The sequence below is a fragment of the Stenella coeruleoalba genome (genome assembly GCF_951394435.1).
Source record: "Stenella coeruleoalba genome assembly, chromosome: 7".
Classification (NCBI taxonomy): Eukaryota; Metazoa; Chordata; class Mammalia; order Artiodactyla; family Delphinidae; genus Stenella; species Stenella coeruleoalba.
The window spans coordinates 11878272-11898332 of NC_137153.1; the positions used below are offsets into that span (position 1 = coordinate 11878272).

Here is a 20061-nt window from a genome sequence, read left to right on the forward strand (position 1 = left end):
ATGGTGGAGAGGGTGTGGAGAAAAGGGAACCCTCTTGCACTGTTGGTGGGAATGTAAATTGATACAGCCACTATGGAGAACAGTATGGAGGTTCCTTAAAAAACTAAAAATAGAACTATCATACGACCCGGCAATCCCACTACTGGGCATATACCCTGAGAAAACCATAATTCAAAAAGAGTCATGTACCACAATGTTCATTGAAACTCTATTTTCAATAGCCAGGACATGGAAGCAACCTAAGTGTCCATCATCAGATGAATGGATAAAGAAGATGTGGACATATATACAATGGAATATTACTCAGACATAAAAAGGAACAAAACTGAGTTATTTGTAGTGAGGTGGATGGACGTAGAGACTGTCATACAGAGTGAAGTAAGTCAGAAAGAGAAAAACAAATACCGTATGCTAACACATATATATGGAATCAAAAAAAAAAAGAAAAAAAATGGATCTGAAGAACCTAGGGGCAGGACTGGAACAAAGATGCAGACTTAGAGAATGGACTTGAGGTCACAGGGAGGGGGAAGGGTAAGCTGGGACGAAGTGAGAGAGTGGCATGGACACATATACACTACGAAATGTAAAATAGATAGCTAGTGGGAAGCAGCCACATAGCACAGGGAGATCAGCTCGGTGCTTTGTAACCACCTAGAGGGGTGGGATAGGGAGGGTGAGAGGTAGGGAGATGCAAGAGGGAAGAGATATGGGGACATATGCATACGTATAAGTGATTCACTTTTTTACAAATCAGAAACTAACACACCATTGTGAAGCAGTTATACTCCAATAAAGATGTTAAAAAATAAAATAAAATAAAATAAGCTACAAGGATATACTGTACAACATAGGGAGTATAACCAATATTTTATAATAACTATAAATGGAGTATAACCTTTAAAAATTGTGAATGACTATATTGACACCTATAATATGTAACATTGTACATCAACTATACTTTAATAAAAAAGAAAAAAAGAAAAATGTTATATGCCTATTCAAAGTTTTCAGGAGTTATTAAATTTTTTTCAAGCTCCAAGTCTGACGGCCAAAGGAAGGTATCTTTGCTCACTACTCTATTTCCAATTTCACTGAGAAAGTATATTGAGAAATATTACTGCTTTATTCAAAGAAAAAAGAAAGGGACAGAACTACAACTCTGTAACTATAAAGCTCAACTCACCACTGGTGTGTAGATTGAATAATAAAAGGCCACAAGCTTCCAGAGGAAACAGCTTGTATATGGTGTTAGAATAAATCCTTGTGAGGCCTGTAGGGCAACCCAGCTACCTCCCCTCCAAAAGAACATGACACACACACACACACACACACACACACACACACACACACACACACCCCACATGTGCACCTGCCCTACTTCATAATCACACAGGAGTTCATACCTGACCTAGCCTGACATCAGCTCAAAAAATTGCAAAAAAAAGAAAGAAGAGAGAGAAGCATAAACTAAAGTTAGATGAATAAGACATAATAAATGTAGATAATCAATAAAATGCATGACTATTTCAGAGAAGAAATGTAAAATTCCAAACACTTTGACTTCTCTATGAACAACAAAAAAATGTAAAAATGAGGTACAAGGGTTGAGAGAAGAGATTATGATACAGCAAACAGAGATTAAAATGAGGTTGGTCTTACTCAGGGTAGATGAGACAAAAACAAGACATGCGGAGAAGAAAATCATCTTAGAAAAATGAAGTGCTAATAACCATGACTAAAAAGAGGCATTGTAGCCAAACTTTAAAATCCCCAGGAAACAAAATAGAAAAAAAATTCATGTAGAAAAATGATTTGGTAGAAGAGGATTGTTAGAAAGGCAGAAAAATGGAGTTCAACATACATAGATGCTGGTCTTCTTAAAGCAGAGATCTAAACAAATGGAACACCAGGCAAATAAATTGTGCTAAGATAAATGCAGGCATGCTTTCCTGAAATAAAGGAAAACTTAAACTTCCGGATAAAAACTGTATAATATTTGCTAGGAAAAAGTGATTTAAAAAATGATCAACTTCAAAGCTTATACTGATGATATTACTGAACTTTATGACTAAAAGATGTTCTCTTTTAGTCATAAATAGAGATGTTCTCTCTCTATTTGCCAAACATAAAAAGGCAAATAATCTTTGAAGTTTGGATCTAAATGTCTTCACAGCAACATAAAACAACAAAATGTATGGAACAATGTCTACAGAGATGTGTGAGCAATACAGTGACTGTGCAAGGTGTCTTCAGCATGAAGCTAACAAACCAACGTTCTCAAACACATGAGAAGTCAGGGGATGTACAGCACATGTGACTTTCTGAATAAAATGATCTGATAATGAAATGCAGACTGTGAGACGAAGGAAATTATACATCCTGGAAACGCAAAAATTAAACTACATTTAAATTAAATTCCTTTAAATATAGAACTGAGACTCACTGACAGAGGGGATTTATAGTAACAATACAACATTTAAAATTTGACGTGGTAGGGCTTCCCTGGTGGCGCAGTGGTTAAGAATCTGCCTGCCAATGCAGGGGACACGGGTTCGAGCCCTGGTCCAAGAAGATTCCCACATGCCGCGGAGCGACTAAGCCCGTGTGCCACAACTACTGAGCCTGCACTCTAGAGCCCATGAGCCACAACTACTGAAGCCCGGGCTCCTAGAGCCCGTGCTCTGCAACAAGAGAAGCCACCGCAATGAGAAGCCTGCGCACTGCAATGAAGAGTAGTCCCTGCTCACCACAACTAGAGAAAAGCCCCCGCGCAGCAATGAAGACCCAATGCAGCCAAAATAAATTAATTTTTTTAAAAAAAGTTTGACATGGTAAAATGTATAATCTAGCTTAAAAAAGACGAGAGAGATGGAGGTGGGAGCATGTATAATTGTGTCTTTGCTTATTTCATCATCTAATGAAGCAATGAGTCTGAATACACCTAAAATGGAAACATGTAGTGAATAAGAAATGTAACCTACCACCACTTAATATTTTCAGCTACACCAGGTGAGCATATGTGCTCGTGTACTCCTGTGTATGCACACACACACACACACATATGCACACATGCTTGTGTGCATGTACTAGTTTCTAGTAGTTACATCTTTGTGGTAGAAAAACATTTATATGAAATTTAGCAATTCCTTCATCCTGGATTCTTTTTTAAGTTAAAATAAAGTAAAAATCATTCTCTCATTGTGGTTAAGATCTGCATCTCTCTAATGATTAGTGATGCTGAACTTCTTTTCATGTACATATAGGTCACTTATATATCTTCTTTGGATAAATGTCTATTCCAGTCCTTTGCCTACTTTTTAAATTGGGTTGTTCAGGTTTTCTTGCCTGTTGAGGTTTTTTTTTCCTAAGATCTATTTGCCCAAGATCTGTTCTATAAGATCTATTTGCCTTGAAAGCTTTCAAATCTTGTTTTGTTGTTAATTATATGCCAATACACAAAGCAAAATGGGGTAAGAAATTTAAAGGCAGAAATTCACAAAATCCTCTAAGCAAAAGAACACACTTCATCACTTTATACATATTTTTCTCTAACAATAAATGTCTTAATTATCCAATTTTTAGAAATAAGATTTTGGGAAAAATAAATTAAGTATGAGAATAACATAAAATAAAAATCACTCTTACTAGGATCATTTAAAGTAATAGAAATACATTAATTTTGGCATAAATAAAAATATGTTTCGTGGCTGTGCAAGAAAACAATGGAATTGAAATTCTTACTACCAGTTTTGTCTGTTCTTAAAGCTCTAAAATTTTAAGTTGCAAGAGTGCTAATCTATTTTGGCAAATTTCTGAAATCAGAGATATGTTTTGAAGTTATCTCTTTTGTATTTGCTTTTAAGAAACTAATAATAATTTAGCCTCTTGTCTTCAAATAATCTTAAATTTACATTTCAACAGCTGATTTTGAATGAGTATATAAAGATGTAGGTAATATATAAGCTATGTTGAGCAATGCAAATTTACTCATCTTATTATAAAGGGACTTTGACCAAAAAAAATAATTTTACATTGGTTGCAGTTAAGTGGTATAAATGCTTTGTATTACTTTAAAGACATTAATTATTCTTTTGAAATGGTAGTTCATAATATAAGGTATATATATATATATGTATATGTGTTTATATACACATATATGCATTTATATGTGTATATATACACAAATATATTTTTGTTATGTAACATACAAGATACACAAATGTCTGTATGTGTGCATATAGGGTCTCTTATTAGGTAACTCAATCTTCTTTAAATCATTTTCATCAGCAACTGAGAGTTTACCTTCAATCATTCTCTTTTGAAAGTTGTAATTATTTTTATGTTTTTTATGTACTGGAGACTTGGGATATTTGGAGGGAACAAAACTAAAGGAGGAGGAGTTTGGGTTAGTGATCTGAACTCAACAGCTAGGCATAGGTCACTCAAGATACATGCTGAGTTTGTAAACAGTGGCTATGGATGGCATTAACCCTGCCACCCAAACCCAAAGTTACTTATAACTTGACGTTGACTTGGGAAAAACATCTTTCTTTGTGGATGAAACGAGCTCTATCATTTGGGGATTAGCAATGGAAGAAACTCCTGATTTATTAGCAACTATATAGCAAACTTCATTGTTTTAATATCCATCTGTGCTTGCTGACTTGTAGGCAGCCCTAGTGTGGTGGTTACATCTGCAGGCTCTGCTCTTGGTGGGGCCAGACTGTTTGAGTGGGAACCCAAGCCCCACCACTCACTAGCTGTGCCATCTCAAGCAAGACATCTGAACTCTCTGTGCCTCAGTTTCCTCACTTGTAATGCTGCTACAAAGAGTACTTGAAGGCTAACAACAGTGATATTCATACAGTCTCAGGATGGCATCTGGCACATAGCAAATGCTATAACGTACCTTAAATTAATGAAATAATCAACATGAAAATTATAGAAAATAATATCTTTTTAAGCCAAAACCACAAAGTTTTAACAGTAATTTTTCTGTCTCACACAACAGCACAAAAATAACTAGATAAACTCCTGCTTCATGGTGACACCCTATCAAAGGCCCATCTGGTAATCTTCTTGTCATTGTTGTTGTTTGTTCTCACTTTTTAAAATTGTTGACATGTAATGGAAAGTTCAAATAGAAAGAGACTAAAATAGAAATGATCTTTCAGACTAAAACCTCTCAATATATTGAGATAAGCTGATGATTACCAAAAATATATATTCAGTAGCTCAATTTTGTATTTGTATTTTGCAAAAAATCACAAATCTATGTTATAGTGTGGTAGTCCCCTATGTAAAAATGCCCATGTCCTAATCCCCAGAACCTGTGAAAATGTTACCGTATGTGGTAAAAGGGACTTTGCAGGTGTAATCCAGTTAAAGATGTTGAAATGAGGAGATCATTCTAGATCATCTGATGTGTCCAATGTAATCACAAGGATAAACACCATCTATGGCAATATAATATTTTTAAACAGCTCTTTGTAATTATTTTAGATACACGGTCATGGAAAAGACTAAGTTAATAACAATTATAAGAAATGACAAAAATGAGAAATTTAAATTTTTAAAGTTTTTTTTCATTGACTATTGGGATAATGTTCACTTCACATAGACAAAGCAGCTGCAATAAGCCATCAGTATTATTTGATTACTATGCTCTTTTTAAGAAAAGTATTTTCATATGCAAATTATATCAATAGTTCTAGGGCTTATATATTGAATGAATTTATAATGTTACCTACTTTTATTCATGGACTTAATCTCAAATTAAAAATAAAGCAAATGCAATTGTTTTTCAGGATTGTCTACAATGTTACAAATTTGAATGTAGTCAATTTCTCATGTATTACACAACATCACACAAATAACTACTCTTAAACATATTAACACTAATTTCATAAGATTACCAATCACACAGGTGTTATTAAAATTCAATATCACATTTTTAAAGCTGGTTTGTTCATATCAGGATTCACAATCCATTTATTGAATTTGCTTCCTAGATTTCTCTTTTAATCTAGATCCCCTCTTTTATTTTCTTCTTGCTATTTGTTATGGAAGAAACCAAAACATTTTCCCTGTAGAATGATTTACCATCTGGATTTTGCTGATTGGATCCCATTGTTTGCATAATATGTTCTATCCTCCGATAAAATGACATTTCGATGGAGAGGCTCTGTCAGATTTAGGTTTGACTTTTGTCAAGGATTTATCATACATGGTGCTATATACTTTCACTTGCATCACATCAGAAGACACATAATTCAGTTCAGTTGTGGCTCTTTTCTTGCTGGTAATTTTGACCAGTGGGTTCAAGTGTTTCAGTTTATTGATTGGGTTGGCGAAAAAGTTTGGTCCGTAACAGCTTACGGAAAAACCTGAACAAACTTTTTGGCCAACCCAATATTATAAAATTCTCCTCCTAAAAACACTTAATGGGGGCTTCCCTGGTGGCGCAGTGGTTGAGAGTCCGCCTGCCGATGCAGGGGACACGGGTTCGTGCCCCGGTCCGAGATGATCCCACATGCCACGGAGCGGCTGGGCCTGTGAGCCATGGCCGCTGAGCCTGTGTGTCCGGAGCCTGTGCTCCACAACGGGAGAGGCCACAACAGTGAGAGGCCTGCGTACCGCAAAAATAAAAAAACTTAACGGTTTTAGAAACCATTGATGATATATTCTATTATCTTATTCAGTGTTCTGCAAATGCTATATTCTAGTTGTATCATTTATTAACAAACTTCTCCTATAAAGAAGACATTCTCTCATCAACTTTTGTTGCCCAAGGTACAGTTCACATAGGAAAGTCAGCATAAATGCATTCTTATTTTCCTTTATTGCATTGCCCCATCTTTGGTGAATGAGAGCCTCTTCAACTTGACAGCTATACCTTTTTAAGATGAAATCAATAATTTTTCAAAGATTCATTGGTTTTTGAATAATAATATCACTCAGTTTCACTTGTATATGCCTTGCTCCAGATCTGAAATCAGCCACCTATCTAAGAAATAATGGTTCCCTTGAATGAGAAATGGTCATTAGAAACCACAGTGTAGACATTTGGGGTAATCAGTGCTACTGAGTTATCATTTATTCTGGATCTTTCTAGTGGGGAGTAGAAGTAAGAAATGCACACATGTGTATGCATATGTTTATAATGAATATCATATATAATTTTACATGTTTATTTTGTTATTTTAAATGAAAATACATCATGAATTCATACTTATATGTCTAATTCAAACTTAAAATTACCATATTTTATCTATTTCAGTTTTAATTAACATAATTTGTTTTTCATAATGTTTTTCTCTTGTAAAACTCTTATTTGCTAATGGCAGTAATATAATTACTTTTTCTTAAATTCATATATGTGTATCTATGAATATGCATACGTATACACATATATATGATTCAGAGGTGTACATTTATATATAGATTAATGCACCTAATATATTCAGAGTAACATCACTATTATTACTAAAATATGGTTATAGAAAATGTGTTAGTCTTATCTTACAGTTCATTTTGTTCTATATTCCACTAGAGATCTGCAAACAACTCAGCTTTACAATATCTGGGAACATTTACTCTGTGTGCCTAAGCCGTTGACTCCATACACACCTGGGGAAATGCACTTGGTTCCGTTTGCTTTGGTTTTTAGGAATCACTTTTTTAATGTTGATTTCATTTTTGTTTTGTAACTGTACAAACATTTATTCAGTTTCAATGTCAAATAAAAATGTATATTCAAAGACACTGAGTTACCATCCCTTTTTCTTCTGTATATATAACACATTTTCAATTATTCATTTTATCCACTGCATTTCTTTTTCTATGAATGCTGTACTCCTGTTACTTTTCATTTTTCCATATGACTGCTAGTCTTTGTATTCTTTGTTAATAAAGTTCTTACATATTTGGAATAATAATTTTCTATGATATAAATTGCAATTATACCCAGCTTTTTCCATTTATCTCTTTTATACTACTTACGGAGTACTTTTGCTAATCAAAAATTGTGGCTGTTTTTCAATGAACTTATCTATGAAACAGAAACAGACTCATAGACATAGAGAACAGACTGTGGTTGCCAAGGGGGAGGGGGGTGGGGGAGGGATAGGTTGGGTGTTTGGGATTAGCAGATGCAAATTATTATACATAGGATAAACAAAAAGGTCCTACTGTAAAGCACAGGGAACTGTATTCAATATCCTGTAATAAACCATAATGGAAAAGAATATGAAAAAGAATATATATGTATATCTATATATGTCTCTGAATCACTTTGCTATATGACAGAAATTAACATAACACTGTAAGTCAACTATACTCCAAAATTCAAAAATACTCATAAAACACTTTCTTCTTTTTTAGAGGTAGGAGGCAAAGCAAAGTAACTGGACCTTAATTTTAGAGTGTATGTTATCATGTGGACCAGATCACTGAATCATCAAAATAATGACCAGTATGGCAGTGCCGCAATGGACACGGTTAATCTCTCGCTCTTGGCACATGCTTGCTGCCAAATTATTTCTGATGCTCTGCTCACCAAATCCAATTCACAGGAGAGTATGAAAATAGAGGTCCACAGTGATGCTCTCCTGGGTGACAACGTAAGGAAGGTCCGCTCATCTAGAGAAGACAGTTAACCGCAGAGAGTGGATTTTCTGTATTTCCTCCCAGGTGGATTGGAACTACTACTTTTATACTCTTTCTTTTTGGAGACTAGAAAAGAACACATTTTCCAAATGAATAAAAACTTACCAAAAGGTATACTATGTATCGATCTCTTTTAGTAATGATAATTGCATCCAGCACAGAACCGCAGTGAGGTTTCCATATACTTAATTTTATGATGGTTCTCTGCCATCTGTTTACTTTTCAAAACTCCTTTAAATGAATTACATGGAGGCCATAACAGAGATCGACACCACTGAACTCTTTGTGTCTTTGAGGCAGCATTCACCTTCGGTATCCCACTCAGGAGGTCATTTTGCTTCTGACTATGTTTTCTAGTTGAGATGGATGTGGAGTTTTAGGGTTCCTCACATCTCCCTTTCTTCCATTATGATTATGCCCAAAAGATCATAAGATCATAGAACCAGTGTGAGGTTGTGCCAGCTGCTAAGTGTATTTATCCGTATTATGTACTTAAGTCCTGGGGGTCGGGGGGAGGAGGGGAAGTTAGGTAGTTTACAGACCCATTGGATCCCCTTCAAGAGGAACTTGGATCAATATTCCACTTATCATCTGGCCACCATTTACCTTCAGCCCAACAGTTAAAATATAATGGCACTTTGGTTCTCCTAGAATCATTGTCAGCTCAGGCCCTGTATCTAACAACCCTGAAAAGATCTGGGTTGTCCCCTTCCTAATACATAGTCATACAGGTCACTGGCTTTAGGTCCATTGGAAAAAGAGTGGGGAAATAGTAACATACAAATCTACAGGTATTTTAGTTTTTTTCCACAGGAGAACTGGGTTATTCTTAAATCAACAATATCTGGGCATGAGAAATGCTCGCTCTGGATACTAGAAAACAAATTATGGTTTTCATCTGTGGAGCTGATATTGGTTTCCTGTCCGCCAGATTTTTATGATTTTTGATTATAGCCTTTGCCTCCCCATCAATCTCATCCACAGGACACAGCAGTCTCTTGGTTATCACCACAGATTCCTGTGCATCACAAGCTACTGGTTGCCATGCAGGGCAGTGGCCCATAATGGTAAGTAATTATATCCACCTTGTTCCTGATGCTTAGCTAGCAGCCAACCTCTCCAGTTTGATGATATCGGGGATGGTTAATTTTATGTGTTAACTTGGTTAGGCCATGGTACCCAGACATTTGGTCAAACATTATTCTAGATCTTTCTGTGAAGGTATTTTTTTAGATAAAATTAACATTTAAATCAGTAGACTTTGAATTAAGGTAATTACTCTCCATAATGTGGTTGGGTTTCACCTGATTAGGTAAAGGCCTTAAAAGAAAAATGACTGACGTTTTCCATGTTTTTTTAATAAACAGAACTGATTGTCTATCTATCTATCATCTATCTATCTATCTCTCTCTACATATATCCCATTTCTCTGTTTCTCTGGAGAACCCTAACCAATACCTAATATAATATCCTAAACTTACAAAGCTAATTAGCAAAGCCTCCAGTGTTGATTAAGAAAAAAAAAGACAAAACCAAACTAACTTCCTGGGTATATATCTAGAGAAAACCATGGTTCAAAAGGATATGTGCATTGCAGCGCTGTTTACAATAGTCAAGCCATGGAAGCAACCTAAGTGTCCATCGACAGATGAATGAATGAAGAAGATGTGGTACATATATGTACAATGGAGTACTACTCAGCCATAAAAAGAACAAAATAATGTCCCTTGCAGCAACATGGATGGACCTAGAGATTATCATACTAAGTGAAGTCAGACAGAGAAAGACAAAGATGATATCACTTCTATGTGGAATCTAATAAAAAATGATACAAATGAACTTATTTACAAAACAGAAACAGACTCGCAGATGTCGAAATCAAACTTACGGTTACCAAAGGGTAAACGTGGGGGGAAGTGATAAATTAGGAGATTGAGATTGACATATATACACTACCATATATAAAATAGATAAGTAATAAGGACCTACTGTATAGCACAGGGAACTCTACTCAGTACTCTGTAATAACCTATATGGGAAAAGAATCTGAAAAAGAATAGATACATGTACATGTAGAACTGATTCACTTTGCTATACATCTGAAACTAACACAACATTGTAAATCAACCATACTTCACTAAAAATTTTAAAAAAAATGAACTTAATTGCCATTTTGGAGAGGGGCCTCATAAATATGGGAGAAAAATGGCAGAATTCCTTCCATCTTGAAGTGTGTGTGTGTGTGTGTGTGTGTGTGTGTGTGTGTGTGGTGGAACTGGGGTGAATTTAATAGGTAAAGATGGCAGGGATTGTGGTTGTTATAAGTTCTGTCTACCATATATTTTCACTTCTTTCCTCTTCCAAAATACAGCAACAATGCACCTTCTAATCCTTTTGTGGTTGGTAGAGCTGTGACTCATTTTGACTAGTGAGCTTGGAGCAGAAGTGACATTTCTTATTTCCAGACTGGATAGTTAACTGTCAACTCAATATCCTTCTTTGTTCTCCTTTTTCCCTCTCCCGGTAGTATTTGAAACGTTCATTCCAGTTCTTCACCCTGGAAATCTGGGGACCATAACAACCACTGCTGTAGGTGATGGATACAATTTACAAGGAAGAAGTTGATGTTTGTGGATTTAAACCACAAGGATGTGGGAATTGTTTGGTACCACAACACAAAATAGAGTATCCTGACCAACATAGTATGTGCATGCCACTGCATACTTACAGAATTTCTACCTCAGGAGAGCACAGGGCAGTGTCGCCTATAGGAGAGAGCCAAGCCCCAGCACCATGAAATCTTAAATGAGTGCACAATCCACACCTAACCTTTGTCCATGAACTTCACGGGTATTCTTACAGTGCCACACGAAATGAAGAGAACCTATATTTAAACTAGGTTGTGGACATCATACAATGATCTAAGTCAAGATCAATTCACTAAATTGTATGCATCAAACATTTTGAATAATGTTAAAGTACTTTAATTAAAAAGTGGAAATATGAAATTTATTTTGAACACGTAAATCATTTTCTTTTTGTTGGCTGAATAAAGAAGACTTGTTTGATATACCTTTATTCACTACAGAGTTCAGCCTTCACTGAATGCAGAATTGAATGTAGAATTGTGATTTCCAGGACACACAGATACCATACCTCTAAAACTCTTATTTTGTAAAGAGAATCAATTGACAAATTATAGACATTGACAGGAACATGAAAGGTCTATGTGATTTGTACACTAAACATGTACTAACATAAATTGAAAATAAGTGGTTATTTAAAATTCATTATCAAAGTCAAAAATAAAATTAATGATTTTACTACTGCTTATTGTATTTATCTACTCTTATTTACCACTTTAGAGCAATTGCAATAAAATATATTTTTTCTTTTTAAAAAAGTACTGTTTCTTTTTTTCAATGTATCTAGCAAGGTTATTTTGAACTCAAAAGACACACGATCCCCTGATAGAGAGCTCAATTTTGGCATCAGTTGTAATACACCAGTCCATCTATCTAAAAGAAGCTTCATATCAGAGATAAAAGTGGTTTCAATGAAATTGTTAGTGAAATCCATCACTCTAATATATATATACATATATATATATATATATATTAGTCTTTAAATTTTGATGACTTAGTAAGCAATTGCTTTATGAAATTAAATTGTCACAAGACTTTTTAACTTTTCCGGAAAGCATAATATCAGGATGATAATTAAATTTGTAGTCTTTTACTTGATGGTGTGCCCTGTTATCTATATAGGAAAGATACAGATAAAATTCTCTGTGAATGAGTTTAATGATTCTGAACACTTCTCATTTTGAACTCATCAAATTTTCAATATTCTTTTTCCTTCTTGTAAGTTTTCTGGCCATCGGTTTTCTATTACAAGTAAATGAATAACAATTCTAGAAGTCATCAAAGCCATTTTAGCTGATGAAAGCAAAAACGGATCTCTTGCCTGGCTATTTCAAAGTTATTTGAGTGTTTCATTGAGATAAAATACTCATCTTTTCTGATTTTTATATTCCTATTCTATGCTATATGTTTGAAAAAAAATTTTATACACATCAGGCAATGGTTTATTGTATTGTAAAGTTTTTTAAATATAGAGAAACCATATAATTATTATAGATCAATATTTTGCCTGTACAAGGGTGCTACATAATTTAGTTAACCACAGCTAGGGTCCTACTTACATAGGAGTATTACAATTACTTGTAAAGGTAGAGAGTACATAAATACTGCTAGTTTTAGGTGACCTAAGGCAAGTGTGTGCCATCTGCGGACATTTAAGGGCTGAACTGCGTCCCTTCCAAAATTATCATGTTGACGTCTTAACCCCAAGTACCTCAGAAAGTGACGGTGTTTGGAGACCAGGTCTTTAAAGAGGTAATTACATTAACATGAGGTCTTTAGGGTAGGACCTAGTCCAATAATGTTGGTACCCTTATGAGAGGAGGAAATTGGCATGGACCTGGGGCTCTGCCTTTATTAGGGCCTGAAGGTTTCTGTGGGTTTACTCATTGGTGAATTTAAAACATAAGAGCCGGAATTAGGGAGCAGGAAAGGAGAAGTGGGGTCACTCAAGCTGTCAGTTACACGGTTCGCCCAGGGTTTTCTAAAAGAGGACCATCATGGGTAGGGGGACCTGGTTCCATATTTCGTTGGTTCTTAGTAGCTGTGACAGTCATCCGGCAACACGTTCATTTGAGATGGATGTCTTTGAAATGGATGGCTTGGCAATCAAAAACTTAACGTCAGGCAGTTACACTACAGGAGTGCTGGCCTCATAAAATGAGTTTGTGAGTGTTCCTTCCTCTTCAACTATATGAAACAGTTTGAGAAGAATTGGTACTAATTTTTCTTTAAACGTTTGGTAGATTTCACTGCTGAAGCCATCTGGTCCTGGGGTTTTGTTTGTTGGGAGATTTTTTTTTTTTTTTTTTTTTTTTTTTTTGCGGTACGCAGGCCTCTCACTGTTGTGGCCTCTCCCGTTGCGGAGCACAGGCTCCAGATGCGCAGGCTCAGCGGCCATGGCTCACGGGCCCAGCCGCTCCGCGGCATGTGGGATCTTCCCGGACCGGGGCACAAACCCGTGTCCCCTGCATGGGCAGGCGGACTCTCAACCACTGCGCCACCAGGGAAGCCCTGTTGGGAGAGTTTTGATTACTGCTTCAATCTCCTTGCTCACTATTGGTCTATTCAGACTTTTTACTACTTCAAGATACAGTCTGGGTAAGCAGTGAGTTTCTGGGAATTTATCTATTCCTTCTAAGTTACCTAATTTTTTGGTGTATAATTGTCCATAGTAGTCTCTTATGATCTTTTTTTTTTTTTTTTTAACTTCTGTGGCATCAGTCCCTTATTTTTTTTATTTTTTGGTCACAGGATCTCAGTTCCCCAACCAGGGATCAAACCCGGATCCCAGCAGTGAAAATGCCAAGTCCTAAGCACTGGACCACTAGGGAATTTCCCCCTTATTCCTTCCATATTTTTGTTATTAGAGTCTTTTCTATTTTTCTAGTCTATTTGAGGGTTTGTCAATTTTGTTGATCATTTCAATAAACTTCTAGTTTCATAGATATTTTCTATGATCTATTTTATTTCTGTTCTAATCTTTATTATTTCCTTCATTCTGCTAACTTTGGGTTTAGTTTGAAACTCTTTTTACAGTTCCTTGAGGTGTAAAGTTAGGTTGGTGATTTCAAATCATTTTTTTTTCTGTTTGAAATGAACATGTTATAGCAAACTTCCCTCTTAGTACTGCTTTTTGCTCTATTCCATAAATTTTCCTATAGTATGTTTTGAATTTTATTTATCTCAATATATTTTCCAATTTTAATTTCCTTTTTGACACATTGATTGTTCAAAAGTGTGTTACTTAATTTCCACATATTTGTGAATTGTCCATAGTTTTCCTTTTTCATATGATCTATCCTGGACAATGCCGTATGTGCACTTGAGTCGAATGTTTACTCTGACATTGTTGGGTGGAGTGTTCTTTGTATGTCTGTTAGCTTCAACTGATCTACAGTGTTCTATTCCCATATTGATCTTTTGTCTGGTGAATCCCATACTGAGAGTGCGGTATTGAAATTTCCAACTAGTATTATCTTACTGTCTGTTTCTCCCTTCAAGCCTGTCAATGTTTGCTTCATATATTTGTGTGCTCTGCTGTTAGGTGTAGATATGGTTATAATTCTTACATCTTTTTGGTGAGTTGACACTTTCATCATTATATAATTTCCTTCTTTGTCTCTCTGACTGTTTTTGATAGTCCATTTTGACTTTCAAATCCATAGCCACTCTGGCTCTCTTCCATTACCATTGACATGGAACATCTTTTCCCATCATTTACTTTTTTTTTAAATTTTAACATCTTTATTGGAGTATAGCTGCTTTACAATGGTGTGTTAGTTTCTGCTGTATAACAAAGTGAATCAGCTATACAAGTACATACATCCCCATATCTCCTCCCTCTTGCATCTCCCTCCCACCCTCCCTATCCCACCCCTCTAGGTGGTCACAAAGCACCAAACTCATCTCCCCGTGCTATGCAGCTGCTTCCCACTAGCTATCTATTTTACACTTGGTAGTGTATATATGTCCATGCCAGTCTCTCACTTCGTCCCAGCTTACCCTTCCCCCTCCCTGTGTCCTCAAGTTCATTCTCTATGTCTACGTCTTTATTCCTGTCCTGCCCCTAGGTTCTTCAGAACTTTTTTTTTTTTTTTTAGATACCCTATATATGTGTTAGCACATGGTATTTGTTTTTCTCTTTCTGACGTCTTCACTCTGTATGACAGTCTCTAGGTCCATCCACCTCGCTACAAATAACTCAGTTTCATTTCCTTTTATGGCTGAGTAATATTCCATCGTATATATGTGCCACATCTTCTTTATCCATTCATCTGTCGTTGGACGCTTAGGTTGCTTCCACGTCCTGGCTATTGTAAATAGAGCTGCAATGAACATTGTAATACATGACTCTTTTTGAATTCCCATCATTTACTTTTAGCCTATGTGTCCTTAAAGTTAAAGTGAGTGTCTTGTAGACAGCACATAGTTGGATCTTGTGGGGTTTTTCTCCATTTAACCACTCTATGTTTTTTGACTGGGTTGTTTAATCCATTTACATTTAAAGGAATTATTGATATAGGAGGACCTACTATTGTTACTTTACTCAGTGTTTTTAATGTCTTATAGGTTTTTTGTCCCTCTTACTCTCTCTTCCTGTCTTAATTTGTGTTTTATTATTATTTTTTTTGTAGTGACATGCTCTGATGACGTTCTCATTTTCTTTTCTGTATCTTCTACAGATATTTTCTTTGTAATTATCATGGGATTACATAAAACATCTTATCACAATCTATTTCAAACTGATAACAATTTAATTTCAATCACCTGCAAAAACTCTACTTCTTTACAGCTCCCCTCACACATGCTTTGTGTTACTGATATCACAAATTGCATCTTTTAATATTTCATATATATTAACATAGTCTTAGAGATATAGTGATTGTTTGCTACTTTTTTATGGTTTTGTAGTTATTTTACCTTTTAAACTCTATTCCAGAATTATTTTAAAAGCGATTTATACACCACCTAACAGTAATACAGGATCCAGTATCAGTCTGTATATTTACCTTTACCAGATAGCTTTATATTTCCATATGCTTTTGTGTTGTTGTCTAGTGGTCCTTCATTTCAATTTGAAGGGCTCCCTTTAGCATTTCTAGCGGCGATGAACTCTCTCAACTTTTTATTTATATGGGAAGGTCACTATTTCTCCTTTATTCTTGAAGGATAGTTTTGCTGACAATATTATTCTTGGTTGACACTTTTTATTTCTTTCATTACTTTGAAAGGGCTCTCATTCCACTCCCTTCTGCTGGGAAATCCACTGACAGTCTTTTGGCAGCTCCCTTGTACATGATTTGTCACTGTTCTCTCCTCACTTTTGACAGGTTAATTATAATGTGTCTATGTGTGGGACTCTTTGGGTTCACCCTCAATGGAGTCTTTTGAGCTTCCTGAATCTGGATCACCATTTTCTTCCTTTAATTTGTGAATCTTTAGGCCATTATTTCTTCAAATAGGCTCTCTGACTCTGTATGGTCAGTGCAGGCTGCTCTAATGGCATACCACAGACTGAGAGGCTAAGAAACAGCAAAAACTTATTTCTCACAGTTCTGGGAGCCAGAATTCTGACATCAGGATGCCAGCATGTTTGGGTTCTGTTGAGGGTCCTCTTTCAGTTACACACTGCAATCTTCTCATTTTATCTTCACAGGGTAGGAAAGGGTGAGAGAACTCTCTGGGTTCTTCTTTGTAAGGGCAGTAATCTCATTTGTAGGGGCTTCACTCTTATAACCCAATCTACTCCAAAGGCTCACCTCCTAATACCACTCACTGGAGGTTAGGACTTCAACATATGAATTTGGGTAGGGGCACAAACATTCAGTTTATAACAGTCCCATTTTCTGTCTCTTTTACTTTTGGGACTTCCCAAATGTATGTATTGGTCCTACAAGTCTCTCAAGCTTTCTTCATTTGTTTTCATTATTTTTTTCTTATTTTTCCTTGATATTTCAAATGACTTGCCTGCCAGTTGGCTGATCCTTTCCTCTGCTTACTGAACTCTGCTGTTGAGCCTAGCTACTGAATTTTTCAATGCAGTTATTTCATTCTTCAGCTCGAGAATTTCTATTTAGTTATTTTTATAGCTTCTGTCTCTGTGGATATTCTCACTTTGTTCATCCATCATTTTCCTGATTTCACTGAGTTGTCTCTCTGTGTTCTCTCAGTACCTCACTGAACTTCTCTGATTATTTTGAATTCTTTGTCAGGTAATTCACAGTTCCCCATTTCTTCAGGTTGCTTTCTGGAGATTGATTTTATTTTTTTGATTAGACTATATCTCTCGGTTTCTTTGTATGCCTTGTTACAGTATTTTATTTTTGTGTTGTATTATATTGTATTGCTTGGATATGGGCATTTGAAAAAACAGCCACCTCTCCCAGTCTTTATGGATGGGCTCCATACAGGAGAAGGCCTCCATCAGTTATCCTGGCCAACGATTCCTGGGGCTTCTCAAATATTTTGGGGGGAAGCATCATCCCGGGGGTGTGCCTGTAATTCCTCAATGAGAGGGGTCTGCAGGTTTCTTTTTCAGGAGCTCTTCGTCTCTTGCCCCCTCTGGTATCTGCCTGCAGTACCACAGTTTCTCTGGTCCCTCCAGAGCTGGTGAACTCTCCTTTGCCCTAGACTGCCAGGCATGGAAGGTATGCTGTTCCCCATCAGTGCTTTGAGTTGGCAAGACAGAAATCAATCCTTTGGGAAGTCTTCCTAAAAGTGGGAATTTGGGGCACACATTCCACTCTTTTTTTCCCTTCTGTTGAGAGTCTGGCTGAGCTCTTCCATGGTATTGCTGCCTCAGCACCCATTTTATTTGGCCAAGCAGCCTGAGAAGACTTATATTGACACTAGCCCCTCACACAAACACACTCCCTAGATAAAAGCCTGCAGGTAAGTTCCTGATGTGACTCCTCATGATAAGCAGCCCCGCCACCTCCCAGGGCCTTCCTCTTGTGCCTCTTCAATAAGACTACCACAGAGCATATCAAACCCCACTCTTCTTGGCTTGAATTGACGACTCTGGCCTTAGCCCAGGAACCCCAAAGCACTCCACCGACAGACCCTAATAAAGGCATGTGCCCCAGGATCTGTCTCTTTCTGCCTGCACCAGCCTTGACCTTGACCTTCCCACATGGCCTCCCAGGAGGTGTGCCATGCACCTCCTCCAGTACCTGTGAGTAATAAACCTCTCTATTTCAATTTCCCTGTGGTCTGTTGTTGAACCACTCCTCACCATCAAGCACCCTGGTGCTCTACTTAACAAAGTTAATTTAATAAAATTTTAATACTTCCTAAGGAAGAAGATACAAATTGGGTATTTTCCCCCCACTGCACTGAGTTGTGCTGACTTTGTGGAAGGGCCACAAAAAGTGAAATACAATAACTTTGTTTTTTTTTTTTTTTTTTTGGTACACAGGCCTCTCACTGTTGTAGCCTGTCCCATTGCGGAGCACAGGCTCCGGACACACAGGCTCAGTGGCCATGGCTCACGGGCCCAGCCGCTCCACAGCATGTGGTATCCTCCCGGACCGGGGCACAAACCCACATCCCCTGCATCAGTAGGCGGACTCTCAACCACTGCGCCACCAGGGAAGCCCCCAAACTACAATAACTTTTATTATCCATTTCAATGCATTTATTCTAGCTTTGCACTTGCCTTGGGTACTATGACTTCTTAACTGGTTTCTGGAGTTCTCAAAAGGGTTTATGGTCATGTATTGTTGTTAAGTCAGTGTGTCTATGGGGGAATGAGGTTTGGGTCTTCTTATTCCACCACTGCTCACTTGAATTACTAATTTTTAAGGAAAAAAAATGTTAACAGTAGCCAGAGAGACTACCTTATGGGGAAGAACAGTTTGAATAACAGCAGACTTATTTCAGAAATGATGGAGGCCAGAAGGAAGTGGCACACTATTTTACAAATGCTATGAAAAAAATGCCAACTCAAAATTTTATATCCAGTGAAAATATTCTTCAGGAATGAAAAGAAAATCAAGACATTGTCAGTCAAAGGAAAAGTAAAAGCATTATTCACAATCAGACCCATCCTACGAAAGTGGCTAAAGGGAATTCTTGAAACAGAGCGGAAATTATAAAAGAATAAAACTGAAAATCCAGAAAGTGAGCAAAACAGTGCAAAGAGTTAAAGTATGGGTAAATGGAATAAATTTTTCTTCTTCTCTTGAGTTTTAGTAATTATGTTTGGCAGTTACAGCAAAAGTTAACTTTATCTCATTCGTACAGAATGTGACTAGAATATTTAAGACAATTATATTTTTACTAGAAATTTCTGTGAGAAATTCTTATTGATTTTTTAAATGCAAGGATATAAAAGTCTATATTTAAAACGTCTGTCGTTAAAGGAAATTGAGGGTCTACAACTAGATTAAGGTTGATTTATTCTCCTGCTCTGAATGAAATGGCTATTATTGTTACATATTATATACTTGATTTGGAATTGCTCTGACTGAATATTCATTGGTCAACTACTTAATGAACATATTTCAGAATAAATGCATGATGATTTTTAGAGCATTTTAGACTAATTTGTAGTACATTCTAATTTACCTAACTCTTTGCTTCAATTAATTCAGCAGGCTCCTTTTGTAAGGGTCATGGTAAAATGTTATGCAAAAAAAAAGAAATAATATCGGGAATATTTTTCAGTCCATTAACATGGAAAAAACTTGTAATGAATCCATGGCAGCTGAGGAAAGGTGAAAAATACGAAGGCAGATACAATTTT

At 36.4% G+C, this 20061-nt stretch overlaps 1 protein-coding gene across 11 annotated transcripts in view; it reads right to left on the bottom strand.

Annotated features, from left to right (window-relative positions):
* Positions 1-20061, bottom strand: part of LOC307189184 (uncharacterized protein) — a 408683-nt gene that overhangs the window by 194164 nt on the left and 194458 nt on the right. The window lies entirely within an intron of this gene.